Here is a 22,105-nt window from a genome sequence, read left to right on the forward strand (position 1 = left end):
GGACAATGCCTGTGCTGTAGCAGGCAGGGTCACAGCAAGGTGAGCAGTGGATGCCGATGCCGTCGCCATCCCTGGACCTACTAATTACAGGCAGCACTAGCAGTGACATCACCTGCTGTGCTCGAGCAGCTACCTGTTCTGCAAATAACCCTGTTATACTGCACTGATTAATATATGCAAAAAATGCATTTTCATTTGGTGTACATCTTGTTTTGCACTCGGTGTAGGTAAGAAAGTAAAACACATGTCATCTTCCTCTTCTTTAGGAAGGACAACAGGAAAACGCAGGGTTCAAAATAGCAGGGACATGTACAGGGTGACGACAGGGGTCACAGGAAGCAGCAGTGCTATAGATGAGAGAGAGAGCAGGAGTAAAGAGGAGAAAGAACCAACAGGAGAGGCGAGAGATAAGACGGAGATAAGTAGGCAAAAAGGAGAGCAAATCAGATACAAAGAGAAAGCAGCCATGATGTGAAGAAGAGAGCATTAAGAAGAGAGAAGATAGAATGAAAGGATGTAGAGGACAGGACAGAGGAAAAAAGCAGACAAATGATAAAACGGAGACACAGCTAATCACTGCTAGAAGAATGATAGTAAAGAGCCAAGATCGAGGAGAGAGAGAGCAGAGCATGGATAAAAGTGAAGAGGAAAAAGGGCAGGGCTAGAATGAATAGAGGTCAAATCAGAAATATAGGGAATAAGGTAACACCAGGTGTGACAAAAATGATAGAAAACAATTAGAGAGGTGAGAGGATAGACTCTTAGAGCAAAGACTTAGGGGACAGACAACAGATCAAGGTTAGTCGATAGAGACTGAGGCAGTGAGAGTGTTGAAAGTGGGGCTCACTGGAGGAAGTGAGCTGTGGCCTCCTTGGCAACATTTTCAGCACCTGCACTTCTTTTTTTACAAATTAAGCGCTGAGAGGAACATTGATGGGAAGAAGTGAAAGAAGATGCAGAAAGAATACGTGAGACAAGAAAAGAAAGAGAGAGTGGAAGGAGGGAAAACATGAAGAGGAGTATAAGAAGTGCGAGGGAAACTGGAAAAGAAGGAAAAGAGAAGCAGTTAAAGCAAGAATAGAAACAAGAAAGAGAGAGATGAAGGGGTGAGGCAAGAAGAGGATAAGGCAAAGACAGAGAAAAGAAGTGAGAAGAAAGAAACAGAAGTTGCAGAAGGAAGTGATACGGTAAAAGGAGAAAGGACAGGCATGACAGAAATAGGAGAAAGGAAAGTTAGGGAGGACCAATGGACCAAGCAGCTCAGCGTGCTTAAAATATGTAGCATTATACAGGACTATATGGTTCAGGTAATATAAAGCTCTGAACATAGCCAAGGTTTATTATTGTGTGCAGAAATCTCCAACTATATCACACATACACAAACACACCCCACCCAACCAACCAATTGTGAGGCTTATATGCAGCAGCAACTGCATTTGCTTGCAGTAAATTGAGAAAATAGACAACAAAAAGACTCAAAATGTAGACTCTAAAAATAAAGTACATGAAAATATCCTTCTTACCAAAATATCAATATGTACCTGATATCACAGTGAACAACTTGCTACCAAATGTGCTATGAATGAAATTCGAACTGAACAAGAATCCAGTCATACAGCATGACGCAAGTTAGTTTGGCTGAGCTGGGTTATTTAATGAGGTTTACGTAGGTAGATATTTCTGTATGTCTTTGTTTTTGTATTCTACATTTGGCGAGCCTTTACTGGAGTCAGTATTTTCTATGTCTACATGTTTACATGGAATTGTGTCCGTAACAACAGCTATACCCGACTGTATGTACTCACAGCAGTACTTACACACATCCTGATATCGGAGAACATTGTTAAAAAACACGTCTGTGGAAAGCATCCATTCCAATACTACCCACTTTTTTCACAAGCCACTACTCCAACTATTAAAAATGTCAAACTTGTAACGAAAAGCACAAAACGTGTGAGTTACAAATGGCTGGTAAAAATAAGAAAATCACACCAGTTGCTAAAAAAATGAAAAAACATTTACCCCCGGCCCTTGTTTGAAGGACAAGTCAAAGGCAATTGTGGATCTCCTTGAGTTAAAGAACATGTCTTTAATTCGGAGATCACCGAAAAAAACACCAAAATAGAGTATCTTTGTTTGGTATAAAAGCTCTCAGTTTTCCATTTTTACTAATTTTTCCAGACATATACAGACAGAAAACTGTGTGTTTCCTGTTATTTTAAAAACTGAAAAATATAGAAAACTGCGCTTCTTTTGAGCAATTTTCCATGATGCTGTTTATCAGTCTCAGTCCAACAGCTGAGCAGACTGGGATTTCCTTATTAATGGCATATGCAAGCATACATTTGTAGTATAATGCTAATATTTACCTGTGGTATCGTATGTGATATTTGGCTGTTTAATTTGCTAAAACATGACAGGCATCAAACCGTGAGTCCACGTTTATCAGTTAAACAGATGTGGAAATATATGATTTTACAGCTTCATTTATTCACAAAACTCAAAATAAACATGGATCCTGATAAGATAGCCAAAAAAAGTAACTATGGATAAATACAGACAGAAATGTGAAAAAAACATAAATACCATAAAACCAGATCTAATTATAATTGAGCATTGTTGGTACAAAACGTACACTTTAAGCAGTCTCTGTGTTACTGCTATAGACTTGAAAGTAAGGCCACCTTGCCCTGTGGAGGGGACTCACCAAGGTACCCGTGCTACAAAAGCAGCCGCCTGCTTTGTAACTTGAATGCCTATTTCCTCTGTGAAGACCCCTTGTCCAACAGGGCTCAGAGATAGACCTCCTGTTCACAGTCCTATACACACATGGCCACCTACAGAACTCTCGCCAAAAGCAGGCCTTTTATTCACTTTCCCGTTCCGACGCCAAGCCTCCACGGGGGGCTCGGCTGGCACGGCTACAAGGGTCCAAAGGCAGCTTTCCGAGCTTTCTCGACACACGGTGCAGCCCACCTGAGAGCTGCGGCGGGCGCGCACTTCACAGTGTCCGCGTGCGTGTCGCCGCGCGCCCCAGCTGCCGCCGGGCAGAAACAAGGAAACTGATGAAGGACTTGGCGTCGCCGGCGGTGGGCGGTTGAATAAAGTTCTCCGGCCGGCGGGCAGTCCTGGCCTGGCAGCGTCGGCCTGCCGTCTGTGGCGCATGTTCACTGAAATCCATACTAACCTTGTTTTTTGTGCGCGTGCCAAGCAACCTGTCAGCTAAGCTTTCGCCCAGGGAGACGGAACAGCACAGGCTGCCAGAGCTGCTGCGGAGGCTGTGCAGACGAGTTTCCAGACTGTCGCGCGCGCTGCCTTCAAACAGAAGCTGCGACAAAAGCCGACAACTGAGCACAGGTTTTAGCTTTTTGGCTTTTAGGTTTGTTAACTCTGTATAGTGGAATAAACACAGTTAAAGGTGTATAACATGTATTACACAACATAACAAGGTTCTCCTTTTATTTGGAGTTCATGCCTTCTTTCACAAGTTTAACTCTATTTTCAATATGTACTCTGCTCTTTGGGTATTGAATGACAACAGACTATTTTATCAGCCCACATACATCAACGGCTGCTAGAGCTGAAGTCTAGTCCTGTCATTTTTTTTAAGGTGACACTGTATGGTGTCAGCATAACCATGTCATCGGCTCATATTCACCGAACAAAGATAGGACTGAAACTGAGACGATTAACATGTTTTGGGTGTGTGTGTTTTAAAAAAAATTATTTAGGTAGAAGACAGGATATTGACCATACGCAAGATCAAATCCACATGGATGTCAAGTCACAACAAACATTGGCATAGCCAATAGGTCTCGCTTTTGGGACCTTATAAGTATTTAGTTATGCAGCACTATATCCTTGGTGCAACAACATTAACTGCTGCATGGTTAAACACATATAAGGTCCCAAAGGCGAGACCTATTGGCTATGCCAATGCTTGTTAAGCTTTAGGGGTGGTAGGGGTATTGGGTGGTAAGGGATTTATAGTGTTGGGTAAATAAAAAAGAAAGAAAAACATTACATTTGAATTTTGAGGGGTTCACTATATATATATATATATATATACTAGCAGCCCGCCCAGACGTTGTCCGGGGCAGAAGGGGGCTGGGGGCAGCACCGCTGCAGGAGATGCGCAGAAGAGCAGCCAGCAGCGGGAGCAGCAGAGCCGGGGAAGGAGCGTCCTGAGAGCCGCGAGGGGAGGAGGAGGGAGCGCGGCTGAGAGCCGGGGGGGAGCGAGCGGGGCCGAGGACAGGCAGCAGACGATGCAGCTTTTGGTTGGCTTACTCACGTTGCTGGGGCTGGTGCTGCTCTGGGCGGCCTGGGCCCCTGTGGGCGGAGAGTGGGTGAGTGCAGCATGGCTGGGCTCTGGGCAACCGGATCTTGGACCGCCACACGCCCCCAGCGTTTGCAGCGGGAGCAGCAGAGCCGGGGAAGGAGCGTCCTGAGAGCCGTGAGGGGCGGAGGAGGGAGCGCGGCTGAGAGCCGGGGGGAGCGAGCGGGGCCGAGGACAGGCAGCAGACGTTGCGGCTTTTGGTTGGCTTACGTTGCTGGGGCTGGTGCTGCTCTGGGGTTCCGAGGCCTGGGCCCCTTTGGGCGGAGAGCGGGTGAGTGCAGCATGGCGAGGCTCTGGGAAACCGAATCTTGGACCGCCACACGCCCCCAGCGTTTGTCACGCCCCCAGCGTCTGTCACGCCCCCAACACACGCCCACAGCACAACGCAGACACCCACAAGGGACTACTTTGCTGGCACGGGTCTTTTTCTTTTTAAATGTATATGGTGCCCGTCTGCATAGCCTATGTCCTTCTGCTGCAACTGCCCTTTCCAACGCTGTATTGGTGCTGTACTTTTTGAGTTTACCCGCCTCAAAGGTTTCCAGTTCTCTCTTTATTATATTAGTATGGAGATATATATATATAGTCCGCTGCGTGCTTTGAAAATTGGTGCATTAAAATAAACATCTTGCCTTATTTTGGGATTCACTGGTCTCTGTTCGCCACTGGCTGGAGGTTCGGGATCGTCACTTGGATTTATATATATATATATATATATACACACACACACATATACACACACACACACACCAGGATAATAGAAGGAGGGCAGGACATTGCCTTATTATTGTTTACAAATCATTGTGCAGGGCAAAAAAAACCTAGCAAACAACTAGAATGTTTTTTCAGTCCTCCAGTTTCAAACAAATGTGGCTGTATTCCAAAGTAATTGCACAGTCCACAGAGGAGGTAGTCTTTAGGGAGGTCTCACACGGAGGACCGCTGAGTCCTCTGTTTTTAGTGCATGCCCAAAGCTTTGCTTAAAGTATTCCACATTGAAGACACCCCCAAATGGTAGTGTTGAAGCGTAGACCTGACATTACTGAAGTAAGATGGACCAGATCTCAAATTAAGACAGGCTAGAGACCGAGGTAATGGCAAACATTGTGCTTTACTTACATCTCCTTATTTAGAATCACGCCTCCACCACTGTAAGGCCTCGTGACTCTCCACCAGTAAACATTACACTGAGGGTATCTTCGCACTGAGGCTCAAGAATGTACAACTGGATATAAAACAGACTCGGCGTTCTCTCAGCTGGGTCCTAAAAGCGGAAAGCGGCCCAATCTGGCTGGAGATCCGTTTTAATACTCCATGCTGGCTGTCACCCAGCAAGTACGGAGAAAGGGATAGGGAAGGTACTTGATAAGGAGGCCTGGCAAATGAGCAGCCGTAGATCCAAGCCAGGCCGCCGCTGGAGACTAGATCTGCTGGTCGGCCCGCAGCCAGTAAGTAGTACATGATGTATGTATGCAAATCGAGGGTCTTCAAGGTGTCTCGACTCCTCCCCAAGCAACTATTACAGGCATTATCATAACATAAAAATGTGGCTGCTTCCGGAATGTTTCCCTAGCAAGGACACAGATGCATTACAAATGAAAGGGGAAGATTAAGAACATGCTTCACCCTGACTTCTCAGTTTTACCATACTTTTGAAAATAATGGCTTCCATTGTACATTCAGTAAAAAACACCTCAAATCATACGTAACTACCATAATCAAGGTTGCACCAATATGGTGTTAAACGCCTTGCTGCTGAACTTCACTACTTAAGTACATCGACTCCTAAAGTAATAATTACGTGCATAGAAGTGACACAAAAGTGCACCCTTCAAGTCCGCTGTTCACAAAGCTTCTCAATACTTAACTTTCCACCAGGAAAGAGCAGTTTGCTCATACAAGATTACGTTTGCCGATACAGTGGATTCTTCAGGCACAATTTTCAAAGATAAACTTCACAACTTCAACCCTTAAAAAACTATCTATATTGGGGGGGGGCAGTGTGGAAGCAAAGACGTTTTGACCAAGCATTGGCCGCGCGGCCGCAAAAGTAACGCCGCGCGGCCATGAAAGCGAAAGTCATCGTGATCGCGGTGAAAGTGATCGTGATGACGCGCTCTGCGCTAAGCACGCGAGGGATGCGCGCGCAGCATTGGAGAGGTGGGGCGAGGCATGCGCGCTTGGGCGCGTAATAGCAAGCTGGTGGCCTACGGGTAGCACTTCTAAAACCCACTTACTAAATGTCTCGCCAGAGCCACGCATGCGCTGGCTCAGGCGAGACCTAAAAAGGCCAAGGACAGAGACACTGAAATCACGCACTTTCAGATCCCCAATTGCATCACAGAGGTGACTTCTCTGTTGACTATTTGCCTCTTTACAAAACCTGTTTAACACAGAAGAGCTACTGGAAATGCAAGCAGTAGATATAAGAGAGAGAAAGATGGCTACAATAGAGGTATATTTTGGGGCACATTTGCTATGACTTTGTGCTGTGCAAAATCACGCAAAGTCTTAGAAGGGAGCACAAAAGGCATTTTAACCTGGAAAAGTGCCACTTTCGGTGCACAAATTGCACTTTACACTGCTTTTCACCACTTTGTGTCAAGGGGCAGACGCGTCCCGTCTGTATGGGCTGATGGGCCACGACCCCACCTTTTTCCAGACATGAAGAGTTTTTGTCAGGCTGAACAAATGTCAGCCTGGCAGACACTCTTCTTGTTCAGGTCAAGCAGCCAGCAGCTAGACGTGCTAAATTTGCATGCTCATGGCTGCATGAGAGGAACTTTGTCAGGTTGAAGACTTCACAGCCTTGTGCGTGTGACCTCTTTAGCCTGGCATAAATAGCACAAGGTTCTCCCCCTTGTGATGTAGTGTAGTTCCTATTATCCCAATAGGCTCTGTGCATTGGAATAATATCTTCAATAGTATAGACCTAGGGCAGAGGTTAACTAGGTCTTCTACCGACGATATTAGACTTAAAGTTTTGTGTTTGCCAGCTAGCTCAGAGTTCACTAGAAACTTTCTCGAATAGGCAAGGAGGATTTTAACCTCCCTGGATAGACAAGAAGGGATTTAGTTTCTGACAACCATAGAACATGACAACTTTGCTCTCCCCTAATCAAGAGTGTATCTCTAGAGTCGTGTGAAAACAAAAGACAACTTATTTTACTCAGTCAGTTCAGTGCATTCTTAGTTTCACCAGATTGTAGAGAAAAGGAAGAGACGGGCGTGTTCAATAAAAGATGGTATTTATTGATCAGTCTCTTTTCTCGTACAAGAGAAATGAATCGCTATTATTGCAATACTTATAGTTAAGTAAAGTGCATACAGTAAAGACAGAATTATAAAATAATACTGTAAAAGCATTGCTATGGTTTCTGAGCCATATGATACTTTAAAATGGATAAAATAGATACATACATATATACATTTGACTAATCGTACTCAACTGGTGCTTCTAACCACGCCTACCCCAGTGTACCTGACCTAAGCCTAATACGTGGGCGGGAGTAGATAAGTAGCAGTTTAAGTTAAGTTTGTTTTGCCAAGGGACTGACTCAAGAATTCTCTGCAAGGGGTTATTCAGTTATGTACCTGAGATCTAGAATGGTGGAGGGCTGGTATCTCTTATCCCAGGTCTTGATATTCCAGCTGCCTGCGAGGGCTGCGTGGAAGCGCCGGAGCTGGATTTCTCGGCAGGAGAAAGGCAGCGTCTCGTTCTCAGCGCGTCAGGAAGGCGGGGCAGCGCCTGTGGGCTTCGCTCTCTGCTGGGCTCCTCGGCAAGTCTCGCTGCTCCAATCTCGTCACCACCGCGTGTGTTTGCTTAAGGCAATGTCGGTAATATTTATACCTGAAAGGTGCCGAGATTGACGTAAGGATGGACATATATACGTCAATAAGGATGTCATACGAACGGGTTCGTTCGCACATTCTTTTACTGAAGTTCTCGGTGAAATCAAAACAATGGCTACGGGAATTTCCCAGGTCGCTGTAGGTTTGATTTGTTTTGAGAACTCCGTATGCCTTATCAGGGGCTGGAGGAATATCGCTTGCCTAATTAGATGGCATGCGTTATGACCTAATCAGATAACGCGCTTCTGTGCCGTGGTGTGGCTTAATCAGATAACGGTTTTTGCACCGTTGGATCGCTGCTAGTTAATTATTAACCAAACCAGGGTCCGGAATAGGGGAATCGATACAGTACCTATAGAAATACATCACACCCACTCCACGTAGACTATGTCCATATTTACAAATCTAGGCATAGTGAAACTAGTAGCGTTTGTGTATACCGTACCACCCCAAAATACATTCATATGCATTCTGAAAATTGGAATTATGAAATATACGAAACACAATCACATGTACTATATGCACAAGCAGTGTAATAATGCTAAACATATAACGCATATTTTAAATTCAGCATGAATAAATGCGAAACTACACATGAAATGGCTCTTAATACAGAAAAAAAGTGCGAGACCATTTCATCACAATCATAAAGTTTTGTATGAAAATGCTAGAGGGTAGCTAATGTCTCTTGACTACCTAAAATAGAAATTCAGTTCTCTAAGAATAATGTCTACTTTAAGCAGAAGATAAGTGTCCCAAAAAATCGTAAATATTTTGGAATTGGGGAAAAAGGTTCTCGCTGTCTGAAAAACTGATGAGAAAAAATTCCCATATCGCTTTTTAAAAGTTGAAGGCCAAATTCAGGATGTAGGGAACTCCGAGTGCTAGCTTGCTCAAAGTCATTCCTTCTGCTCTGGTGAAAACATCATATCATTTAGACTGTTGAAAAAACTGTCAACAGCTTCTTGCGAAAGTTCCACTAACTCGGGAAAAGTTGTTACCATGCATTCATGAGCATGATTGCCTTCATTGATGTTTTGATCAGCATAGCTGACTGAAGGTCGTACCTGATCGATGCTGCTTTCATCTTGTACTTCACTACCCCTCAATCGTAGTGGTGAAGTCTCCACGAATGCCGTCATCAGGATAGGTAGCCGCTGGGGACAGCACAATGTATGAGCCGTTACTGGACCCAACAAGGTTTCTGCGTCCATTGGCACATCCGATTGTAGTGCCAGACAGGTGTCCAACACGCATTCTTCGCCACATAGCAAGCACCTTAATACAGGCATAACACAACGTTGCCACATCGGTCTAAATGAAAGAAACCAAGTCATGTTCAGGTCCCGAAGCCGTGCTAGTCCAAGGACTTTAGTTATGCGGTCCCGGTAGCCAATGGCTAGGATCGTTTCTTCCCTTGTCGCAGGTGTTTTGTCTGTGACATGGTTTGCCATAGCGAAATAACAGGATCAAAAATAGGATGCCTGCCACTAGTCCCAAAAGGAGAGGAAGTCCGCCAAAAATGGAATGGACAAAGTCTGGAAAAATACCCAGGATGGCTTTGAATGGTGTTAAAGCTCCTGAAAACACTGTCTTAAATACACTTAATAAGTTATGGTGAGTGGTGTCCCACCTAATCATGCACTGTTCACCTGGTGCGATGCACTTTAAGCAATACTCAAAATATTATGCCATATGTTCGTGATAATAATTCTCGCATTTATTCAACAAATCTTTGAAGTAATTTATACAAAAAGCTTATGTATGTTATTGTTTCATCATAACAATTTGCTCATATGCATATACAAATCAATTGTGAAAGCAAAACAATCTATACAACATTTTCACTGTATTTTACATTTCAAATAATCAACATGAAGCCCAATGCATTTCGGCACGTTAGCTGTGCCTTCATCAGGGGCAGTTCTTAATGTTCAACTGCTGGTGACGAACTATCCATGAATACCAACTCTGATAATCTGAATGCTGAGGCTTATCTTCATAAATATTTGAATTCTTGCACTGAATAGCGGGTCGTCTATCTCAACGTTCACTGATAACCTGTTTAGTCATAAGACAGGCACAGCTAACGTGCCGAAATGCATTGGGCTTCATGTTGATTATTTGAAATGTAAAATACAGTGAAAATGTTGTATAGATTGTTTTGCTTTCACAATTGATTTGTATATGCATATGAGCAAATTGTTATGATGAAACAATAACATACATAAGCTTTTTGTATAAATTACTTCAAAGATTTGTTGAATAAATGCGAGAATTATTATCACGAACATATGGCATAATATTTTGAGTATTGCTTAAAGTGCATCGCACCAGGTGAACAGTGCATGATTAGGTGGGACACCACTCACCATAACTTATCAATTCAAATCAGGACTGACTACCCTGAATAATCATAGCACCAGTGGAAAAGTTTATATGTTTTGGTACAATTATTTGGATTAAATCGGAGTGCTCCTCACAACCCCTAATTACCAGTTAAATACACTTAAGACACCACTGGTATCAGAAATATTTAAGATTTCGTTCAGTATTTCTGCGAAATGTATGGGGGAATTAGTTGATAACAATGAATGAATCTCTGCCGTTGTCCTTGCAACTTGGAGATCATACGTTTCTTTTGATGACGTTAGCCTGGTCGGCGTCTGTAGGAGCACTGCCTTCATTCTGCTTAAAGTATCAATTCGAATAGAAGCAATTTTCAAATCGGGCCATAACCATGCCTCCCTGTCTGGAGAATCGTTCGGGAACAATACTCGTTCACAGCACATGACCTTCCTAGTCACGGTTATGAGATAAGGTTTTCCGGGCAGCAAACTACAACATCTGCGATCTACTATTAGAATGTAACTCCCGTTCGAGAGTCTCCTAAAGAATGGTTCTATTTGTGTTGCAGGTGTGCCTAGCTGGTAACATGAAAGGTTATTTGAAGTCCCTTCACAGGCTCCATGCAAGCTAATACCCTGACACAGAAGTGTACCGCTTAGTGATCTTGCACAATTATTGCCACTAAGAAACACTTTCTGGCCTTTATTACTGACACATTTGTGTGTATAGGGCAAGTTCCATATTGACTTAATGTACCCTTTACCCAACCTTTCATACTGGCCTGCCTGTATATATTTTTGGCAGAATTGAAACTGGAAAGTTGTTATTGGAATATTTATTATTCCATGTATTATCCATTCAATGACAGGTCGTTCTAACATTGTCAATGGTAATCTCTCAAGTTTTTCAATGCTCAGAATTGTATAGTCAGCACCCTTCTGTGCCAAACTGATTTGTTTATCAGTAAGGTTAAAGATATAAAATAATGACGTTGTGTTGATTAAACGCCAAGGCACATAGCCTGAACGCAGATTTTGTAACGTCCAGCCAAGCTGTACAATAGAACGCAATTGGGACTGACCGTGTTGTAACATCAGTAAGTCTTGCGATATTATATCGATTCCTGAAGACACAATGCTGTCCAGAGAATATATTCTGGAGGACAGAGTCATTAACCCATTGTCCACCACAGAAAGTGATTTTTCCAAATTAATACGGTCAATTTCCCGTATTTTCTCTGCTGTCTCAATTTGAGTTTCTTTCCAGGCTTCGTTATAAGCTGCATATATAGAGGCCGCTATGAAACGTTTTTGACGCTGTTTGCGTGGTCCCATAATGAAATCACGCAAGTCAGCACCTTCTGTAAGTAAAGTTAGGTGTTGCTTAATTTCAGCCAGTGTGGACGTTTGTAGCCATTGAAGGCAGAGCTTGCCCACGCTGTAGGTGGTTACTATCCCTGGATGTTGTCTTTGGGAATATCTAGGGTCTGGCCTAGTCAATGTGAACCCCTGTATTTTGTTCAGGAATCTGTCTTGACAGTTATTTGTATCTGTGGGCCAGATCAACCATTTTTTCCATTCAGGATGTGTTCTGTTTTGGTTTAATATATGGTTTACGTCTATCTCAACATCTATAGAGCTATTACTGTTCACTGTTGGCTTTGGAATAGACGGTTTGTTCAAATCTTTGATTTTGGCTAAGCCAAGACAGGTAGTTTGTTGAATAGTGTCGTTCAAAAATATAATTTGTTCTGGGATCATGCAGGCTCTAAACAATGATTCTATACCTTGTACTTGCCAATCTCTTGTACCCCAAACAGTTTTTGCTTCAATATTATTGTTCCAGAAATCAAAACCAAATGTATTCATTTGCTCAAAAAATGAATCTGAATATATCAATTTTGTGTTTGTAAGCATTGTCCTCATACCTGTCTTATTTGACAATTTGAAATAAAATGTTTCTGCATTACTTGTGTTAAACCCTGAAAAGTATGAATATTTATCATAAAATGTTTTCGAGCTACCTTTTGGAGGAGCAGCACAATGTTCCCATTGGTTATAATTTAAAACATTTCTAGGTTGTGCAGATTTATGTAGATACTGGTTACCATAGTGGTTGTAGCAGAACATCTGATCATAATTAGACGAACCCTGCAAATAATCATGTTCTGTAAATTTAGCAGACATCACAAGATCAGACATCATATCATTAATACTTTCAAAGTCCCAATCATCAGCAAATGTGCTTGGTTTTACAAAGTCACTCAATGAGATCTTGAATTGGTGTGGATACTTCAGGATTTCAACCGGACCATAGATTTCATAATCAGTTTTGGCCCATGCTACACCGCCTGGTATAGGATTGGCTGTGAAGTTCACTGAAGAAAGTTCTCTTTTCTCGATGTGTGAAGATGTGTGTGGTTTAAGGACCAAGTTGATTTTCTGGCTTGCTGTGTCCATTTTAGCATATTTTCCTTCAATGAAATGTCCCAAGCATAGTACCATGATGAGCCAAAGTATGAGGATAAATGCACCTAAGGCCACCCAAAATTCAATCCATGGAGAAATCAGATAGGTTTCTTTCAGCTGTTGAAAAAGTTCCTTAGCTTTATCTTTAAAAGTTTTTGTTGATGGCTGTTTCTTAGATTCACTCAGATCTTCAGATGAATCATCGAAGTTGATGAAGTAGCCGGATGCTGTTCTGTCAATTGTTCCAATTGCTTCTGGATTACTTTTTGCTTTTGGATTTTGCTTTGTTTCATTAGCAAAGTCTGTAGTTACATCATCATAGGTTGTTGTTTCTTGATGAAAAGCTTTGATTTGGGTTTTAAGAGGTTCAATTTCCATTGCTTTGTTGCATAGTCCTTGTTGTTTCACTGTAGGCATTTCGAATGTGATTAGCCTCTTAGTTTGAACCTCTGTATTCGTAGCAAACATTGGTGTTCTGCTACTTGTTGGGAGTCCACTTGGCCTACTGGTTGTTATCGGCCACATGATTGTGGTTTTACCAGGTCGATGGATACAACTCTGTTTTCCTTTTTACCAGCAAGGGGCGGTAGTACTACTGATCTTGTCCCGTTGTTAGACAAGACAGGAACTGCTTTCCTGTAAGAAGGCCCAAATTCCTTCTTTACAGCGATCTTCTCTCTGACTAGATCCCCAACTTTTGGAATCCAGACAGGCCTTGCTGGGACAGGTGGTTTCTCTTCAGTGGTTGTTGGCTGTTGTTTCAACTTTATGTTGCTCAGGTCTTTTCTTGTTTCATTTAAGTCCTGCAAAATAGCCAAACGATCTTTGATATCAAAGCTTTTGTCTTTAACCACTGAAGTCTGACTATCAAGATATTGGATCATCATTCTAGTCCCGAACAATAGTTCGTACGGACTGAATCCTTTCAGAGAATTTCTTGGCAGGTTATTTAGACTACGTTGGACACTTATTAAATGTTTGACCCACCCAGCTCCCGAACCTAATACCTTTTCCGTTATAGATAGCTTTAGTCCTTGGTTTTTTCTTTACACCATCCCGTATCCCTCAGGAAGGAAGTGAGAAGAGTCCCGCTATGCAATGCTCATTTGGCCATGCTTCCCCATAAGCTTGAGGGCTAAAGGGAAAACATTAGTCAAAACGTAGCATGCTCCTAGCGTATATGCCATTATAGACTCGCAAATCTTTTTATAACAGTCCAGACTTCAGCCGAGCGCTGGGGTCTACATTATAAGTGAAAATTAGTCTTTTTATGTTAATATGACGCTTTTTTCATGATGGGTACTTTCTTATTGTTGTTGTTTATCTGGAGCGAAATGCCATGGCAATAGTCCTCCTCGCTCGCCACTGCGATCTCTGTTACAGCCTGGGCAGTTTTTTGCAAAAATGTGATGATGCAGACTCATGCCTGGCCACCAGTACACTGATTGTAATTCTTCTAGGGAATCTTTTAGCTTGAGGTGTCTAAGACCCTCACCCATATGGGCGTCTGCGATTAACAAGCCTCTCCTGTCCATGTTTGGAATTACTCTGTCCCCCACTCCAGGGATTCGAGCAAAAGGAACGGAGTTTGCATCGATTATGTATGTATAGTTGAGTGGGTAATTGATCGGTAGCGCTGAGCAGTCGCCCTTTAATGACGTTTTCACCGCCAGCACTGTTTCACCGTCAATGTGTTTTACTGTACGCTTTTTTGTAGCTACGGAAGCCGGTTTAGTTGCTACCGCTGTGGCTGTCTCAGCCAATGAATTCCCTGCAACGTGAACGCCATCACGCTGATGACTCACTGAATGTATCACGTGAGTTTTTGGTAGTTCTTTCTTTAAAAGAACTACTTGTTCCCAAAGCGCTTTCTGCTTTATTGTGGCACCTGTGTCATCTTTGTAACCATTCTGAATCCATTTCTGCAAATCGGTATTGTATGATTTGACGCAGTAATACGAATCGGACACTATAAGTGTCGGGAATTCGCAATCGGCATTATCTAGCGCCATTTTTAATGCTATTATTTCAGTCTGTTGTTCTGAATTAGTTTCTACTGAGTGTGTTTTTATTAATAGAGGTCTCATTTTTCCTCCACGCCATACTTCTTTTGTAATTTCACATGTGGGGTTGTACGCTTGTTCTCCCCACCCAGGTGGTTGAGCATGGCCGTCTGTATAAATTACACAGGCGTACTGTCGTAAGGGCAGAATGTCGATTGGCAGAGGGTATTGTCTCTCATATTCTAGATATTTTAATTCATTCAATTCTGGATCAAAATAGTATTTTACTTTGTCCGTAGCAATTGAATTTACCCATTGTATCCATTCTGGATTCAATGCTGTAGTCGTCGGTAAATTACATAGGGTTGTTAATGCCTCAAAAGCTGATTCTGCTGTTCTGACTGTAATACGTCTACCGTCAAAGGTCTTTTTCTCTTGCTACAGCCGTTTGAACCGCATGAACAATGTTTTCTTTAATGCTGAACGTTTTTTCAGCTTCTGTGTACAAGTGTGATTTGTATGCGATTGGTACCTTTTCTCCCTCATAAGAGGTCAGGTATGTGAATCCGCATCTTCCTGGGATGACTCGAATCACAAGGTTGCGTGTGTTATCACGTGTTTGTAATTTTGTTTTAACTAACATGTCTGTTTGTAAAGATCTCAAAATTTCTGTGTTTTTGAGTCCAATTGATTCTTTTAAAATCTGGTTTTATTAGATCATAGAGAGGTTTAACTCTTTCTGCATAATTTATAATGTAAGTTCTTCCGAAATTTAGGAAGCCTAGAATTGATTGTAAGTTTTTTAATGTTTTAGGTGCTTGGATTACAGCACATTTCTCTAGGAAATTGTCAGCCAGGCTTTTGCCTTCACTTGATAGTTCATATCCTAAAAACAGGACTGTTAGATGGGCAATTCTTGACTTTTTAAAGTTGAATTTGTAACCCTCTGCTGCGAACCCAAGTATTATGGTGTTCACTCTCTTCAAGTGAGTATCCAAGTCATCATCTGTTAGATAGATGTCGTCGACATAAGATAATGCCTCGTCATCATATGTTTGTAGTAATTCTGTTACTCTCGCTGAGAATAATCCTGGGCTGTTCTTGAACCCCTGGGGCAAACGACAGAATTTTTTTTGCGTGCCATTTATTGAGAACGCCGTCAAATATCTGCTCTCTGGTGCTATATTTTGACAAAAGAATCCATTAGAGATGTCTAATGTTGTTTTGTATTTTTTGCGCACTATGTTATTCATTAGTGCAGCACTATGCGAATTTTGTACTGCAAAGGTTTTGCAACATGAGTTAAGATGTCTGTAATCCAAAACAAGACGATATGAATTGTCAGGCTTGGAGACAGGAAACAAAGGGTTGTTCATTTGTGAGGTGCAAGTTTCAATCACCCCCTGGTATTCAAGTTGATCTAGGATCCCTTTTACCTGTTTTTTAGCTTCTTGCTTAATCGGGTACTGCCTCTGTGCAGTAGGTTGTGATATTAACTGGATTTTGTGAGGAGGAGAGTCCTCATCCCATCCCACATGATTTTTATATAAGGCAGGGGCTTGAGCTACTGCCCACTTTCTTGTAAGAATGTATATTTTTTATGAATTGGAATATGGTTTGAGAAGACAGGCATAATTATTTCTTAGCCATGTGGGCACTCCCTGACAAACTCTGGTGGCCAGTCTCTTTCAGCTAGAAGGATGTCATAGCCCTTGGAGAGATTATCCCAAAATAGACCCCTTATTTTTCTAGTCTTATCCCCCTCTATACGCAATGTTATTTCATATATTTTATGAGGTTTGCTAACTCTGGTATCGGCAGTTTCCACCTGAATGTATTCATTCGTGTCCACTGTCTCCAGATGATTCATAAGGACTTTGCGAGCTATGCTCCCTTCTGCTGCGCTGTCTAGCATTGTCTGAGCCCATTCTCCGTTTTTCAGCTGTGTCCTCAGTATTCTCGGCATTGTTGATTACTTTAATACTGGCTACCTTCTTTTTTGGAAATTTTAATTTTTTATTCAGATGAGCAGGTTCTTTGTCTTTGGACTTGACGTGCTCTTCCCTGTGTTCTGATCGTCCTCTTCTTTCCGATTTCTGCGATGAAGTCTGAAAAGATTGAGAGGGACGTGTATCAATATCTTGATATCTATCAGGTTTTTTTATATTATCCCTATTTCTAAGGTTGTATTTTTTCACAGAGGGCTCCCTTTGGGGAGACTTGCGTCCTTGGTCAGGAGATCTTTCTCTCCGCCGAGGAGACCTTCCTCTGGACTGGAATCTTTTTTCTTTAGGATTGGATTGTTTATTTCCATCCCAGCTCTTTTTTGAGTGTTTAAATTATTTTTAATAAATACCTTTTCAGGACTTTCAACTAATTGGGGTTTCACTGGTATTCCACCCAAACTATCTCTTCCTAGTTCTTCATAGGATGTTTCTATGATTCTGGCAATTTCAGATGGTTGGTCTGCTATATTTGTCTCTTTTAACCTCTGGCGGATCGCCACATTTGCTGCTTCTCCCTTTATGTTGGCTAATAATATTGCCGAGACCTGCTTGAAGTCTTTCAGTAATTTCATACCGAGAGTTAAAGTGGGTTCTGGACCGTATTCATCTTGAATCTGTTTTAGCACATCTGGTATTACTGACATGGATGGTACACCATGTGTTTTTGTGTAAATGGAAGCAAAGACTGTTCCCCAAGTGTCACAGTCCTCCACATGTGGTGCGATTCCCATTGGAAGACAGATAGTCAGAATCCTATGTTTCTCAACAGAGGTGGTATCTGGGAACACAGCCTCTATTTGAGTGATTTTTTGTGCTAGCCAGATAGGTATTTGTTCCCGTTTTGCGGGTACTTTACCTAGACAGGACTGTATGTTCTGTGGTGTAATTTTATTTGTGTTCCCCTGATGAGGGGTCAGCTGTGGAATTTTAATTGCTGGTTGGACTGTTGAAGTCCGCATTACATATTGGACTAATTGTCTATGTATTTTTATTAATTGTTTTAGCTGTGCTAAAAGGTCTGCTGCAGGCATTTCTTCAATGTCTGGATGTGGTGTGTATCCGGCTAGGACCGGCCACGTCGCTCCTGGTCTACCTAGTGGACCGAGCCTGGTGATGTGATTATTATGTTTTAGGGCGCCATTAAACAAGAGCAGGTGCTCTTGGAATTTGAGTGGTATTTCCACCTCCTCGAAAGGAGTGTACTCATTAGGAGGTTCCTCTATTTTGTAATAGTGGAAGCCCTTTGTTACAGCGTTTGCTGCTGGAAAGTTTATCCATGAATAGAATACCTCTGTCTGCCGATATTCGTGTGCCTCAATTACGAATATGACTGTACCACCTCTTGGTGTCAGTCCATTTTCTATAAGTTTTAAGGTTATAGATTTTCTTATGTTGACCGGGATGAGTATTATATCCGGGTCTTGCTGTAGCAGAGTATTGTCAGCTGCTAGGAGTTCAGCTGCTATTCTAACTGTCTCCCTTTCTTCTTCACTGTCTGTCATTTTACCGACAAGAAGGTTATTTTGTTTATTTGCAGATCAGGTTTCTATGGAAACAAAGATTAGATGCACAATATTTTGGAACAGTGTATCCTTCAACGTTGAATAAACCAAGAACCATACATAGGAGTTTCCTCCTGCGAAGTTTGGCGGATATGACCTTTCACCCACTCCAGACGTCTTTGGAGTATTATGGGAATAAAGGGGCTCTGTGTGAAAAAGCACGACTGAGTTACTCTAATGTCTTGCGTTAGTTTTATCGCCTATCCAAACCGTTGGGCGCCATGTAGTGTAGTTCCTATTATCCCAATAGGCTCTGCGCATTGGAGTAATATCTTCAATATTATAGACCTAGGGCAGAGGTTAACTAGGTCTTCTAACGACGATATTAGACTTAAAGTTTTGTGTTTGCCAGCTAGCTCAGAGTTCACTAGAAACTTTCTCGAATAGGCAAGGAGGATTTTAACCTCCCTGGATAGACAAGAAGGGATTTAGTTTCTGACAACCATAGAACATGACAACTTTGCTCTCCCCTAATCAAGAGTGTATCTCTAGAGTCGTGTGAAAACAAAAGACAACTTATTTTACTCAGTCAGTTCAGTGCATTCTTAGTTTCACCAGATTGTAGAGAAAAGGAAGAGACGGGCGTGTTCAATAAAAGATGGTATTTATTGATCAGTCTCTTTTCTCGTACAAGAGAAATGAATCGCTATTATTGCAATACTTATAGTTAAGTAAAGTGCATACAGTAAAGACAGAATTATAAAATAATACTGTAAAAGCATTGATATGGTTTCTGAGCCATATGATACTTTAAAATGGATAAAATAGATACATACATATATACATTTGACTAATCGTACTCAACTGGTGCTTCTAACCACGCCTACCCCAGTGTACCTGACCTAAGCCTAATACGTGGGCGGGAGTAGATAAGTAGCAGTTTAAGTTAAGTTTGTTTTGCCAAGGGACTGACTCAAGAATTCTCTGCAAGGGGTTATTCAGTTCTGTACCTGAGATCTAGAATGGTGGAGGGCTGGTATCTCTTATCCCAGGTCTTGATATTCCAGCTGCCTGCGAGGGCTGCATGGAAGCGCCGGAGCTGGATTTCTCGGCAGGAGAAAGGCAGCGTCTCGTTCTCAGCGCGTCAGGAAGGCGGGGCAGCGCCTGTGGGCTTCGCTCTCTGCTGGGCTCCTCGGCAAGTCTCGCTGCTCCAATCTTGTCACCACCGCGTGTGTTTGCTTAAGGCAATGTCGGTAATATTTATACCTGAAAGGTGCCGAGATTGACGTAAGGATGGACATATATACGTCAATAAGGATGTCATACGAACGGGTTCGTTCGCACATTCTTTTACTGAAGTTCTCGGTGAAATCAAAACAATGGCTACGGGAATTTCCCAGGTCGCTGTAGGTTTGATTTGTTTTGAGAACTCCGTATGCCTTATCAGGGGCTGGAGGAATATCGCTTGCCTAATTAGATGGCATGCGTTATGTCCTAATCAGATAACGCGCTTCTGTGCCGTGGTGTGGCTTAATCAGATAACGGTTTTTGCACCGTTGGATGGCTTCTAGTTAATTATTAACCAAACCAGGGTCAGGAATAGGGGAATCGATACAGTACCTATAGAAATACATCACTGTGACGATGGGGGAAACCGCTGATTGCCTCTGACCTGGGCGCTTCAGTTTTAAGCCCTCGAGTGCCCAGGGCTGAGGATCAATCAGTGACACCTCATCACGTGTGGGGTGAGGTCAGCAGTCTCACTGACCCCATCCCACTCTGTGCCGAGTGAGGGACTGCTGCTTTCCCTCATTGGCTGACCTTAGATCTGTCAATGAGGAAAGGCAGCAGTCCTAACCCTGCTGGGACCACCAAGGCTTCCCTCTCGGAGAGCTCCAGTGAAGGTTTGTTTTATGTGTTTTTTAATGTTTGGTGCTTGTGTGCATGTATGTATGGCTGTATGTGTATTTGTGAGTGAATTTTGTGAATGGATTTGTGTGTGTGTCTAAATTTCTGAATGCACGTGTGTGAGTGAGTGTGTATGTGTGTGTGGTCTCCGGCCCCCTCCCTGGTAAAATGACTGCCCGCCACTGTCAAGGGCATATACATAGGAGGTAGTTGGGTGGATCAGTGCAAGCAGATATAGTTGTTGATGCAAAGTCTGATCTACTAAGTTAGCCAGGCCAACCTTTAGGTAAAAAAATAATGCCTTCTTGAAGCAGGTGCTAACAAGTAAAACTTATTAAATTTCTATAAACAGTCCACACATTGCATGTGTGCTGGACTGTACAGCATACAGCCAATATGTGGAATGTTATAGAAATTGCCTATTTTAGTATACAACAAGGGGACCCAAACAGTTTACTGAGGACCGTGGGTATCGAGTGCTATTAAAGACAAAGGTCCTTAGCTTATAAAGATAAAGAGGTGAATGAAATATAGGCCATAATAGGAGACTATATTTTTCACTGCCCAGACTCCAACCAGCCACTACTCGTCCCAACAGGCGAGTCATAGCAACTCAGCCACCCTTAATACCTGTGTTCCCTGCCCATTTACTCGGGCAGTTGTATTTTATCATGCCAGGCAGGCAAATGTTGTTAAAGTCAGTCCTGATGATGGTCCCATGTATTTAGAGCATAAGGGATCGAAACGTCGACTTCTCACAGTGCTGTCATAACCTAACTATTGCGTTTAATCCTGTTATGTCTAGCACTTCTTTGGCACTACTTTAATTTGACACTGATTTAAAAGTGGCCAATAATGCTCGTTTTTTGCCTGTAAACCTTCCCTTATTTGTTGTTTGGTTTTCTCCCAAGTATGGTACAGGAGTGTGCCTTACATCCATTTGTCCAATGTGTTTACATTGATCAAAAATAAATATCCTGTCTGGCTGGGTAGTGAAAAATACAGTCTCCTATTATGGCCTATATTTCATTCACCTCTTTATCTTTATAAGCTATAGAAATTGCCTAGGCATAAGATTTTGCAGTTTAAGGGTATATTTCCAGTGCAAAACATATGCTTGACATCAGCGGTGCAAAGGTTGTGTTTGAAGCTAGGTAGCCTGTTTGTGAATCTGCGCGGGGTGAGAGTACCAACAGACCATTCTGTCTAATATGATTCTGCACTAATTTCTTCCATTTGAGCAATGCAGGTAACAAATTTGTTTGCTGTGCTGAATCGTGCTAGAAAAAGAATACATTTGCCCTTACTGTTTTTTTCTGCCACTCCTTTCTGTTTGACTTCTGGGCAGTGTGAGGTGTACCAATATAAGCGTGAGGGGTACTAAAGACAAACTGAGGGACAGCTATTGCTCTCCCTGATTGCTGTCACTGAACACCCTGCCTTTCTACATTTAGATCTACTAAAAGTCCATAATCTGAGTATAGAGTCCGAATAACTGCCCTTCCCCAGGAATGGCCCGCCCCATTAACAAGACCCAGCCCTTGACTTCTCTAAGGCAATTAATATATTGTAATTTCTAATATGTTGTGTGCATTATAGTCCAAATATTCTAGCATTCTTTATGCAACATTATTTCTGTATGTGATCCCTTCAATGCTTGTATCATTAATTCCTGTCCTGT

At 42.4% G+C, this 22,105-nt stretch overlaps 1 long non-coding RNA gene across 2 annotated transcripts in view; it reads left to right on the forward strand.

The window, feature by feature from the left end:
- The first annotated feature begins 3,112 nt into the window (after positions 1 to 3,112).
- LOC144825822 (uncharacterized) overlaps positions 3,113 to 22,105 on the forward strand; it is a 295,061-nt gene continuing 276,068 nt past the window's right edge. For both annotated transcript variants that reach the window (XR_013609602.1, XR_013609607.1), the window contains exon 1: positions 3,113 to 3,357. This is a non-coding gene — a long non-coding RNA (uncharacterized LOC144825822). The remainder of the gene's footprint in view (positions 3,358 to 22,105) is intronic.

The sequence above is a fragment of the Lissotriton helveticus genome, chromosome 1_1 (assembly GCF_964261635.1).
Source record: "Lissotriton helveticus chromosome 1_1, aLisHel1.1, whole genome shotgun sequence".
NCBI lineage: Eukaryota > Metazoa > Chordata > Amphibia > Caudata > Salamandridae > Lissotriton > Lissotriton helveticus.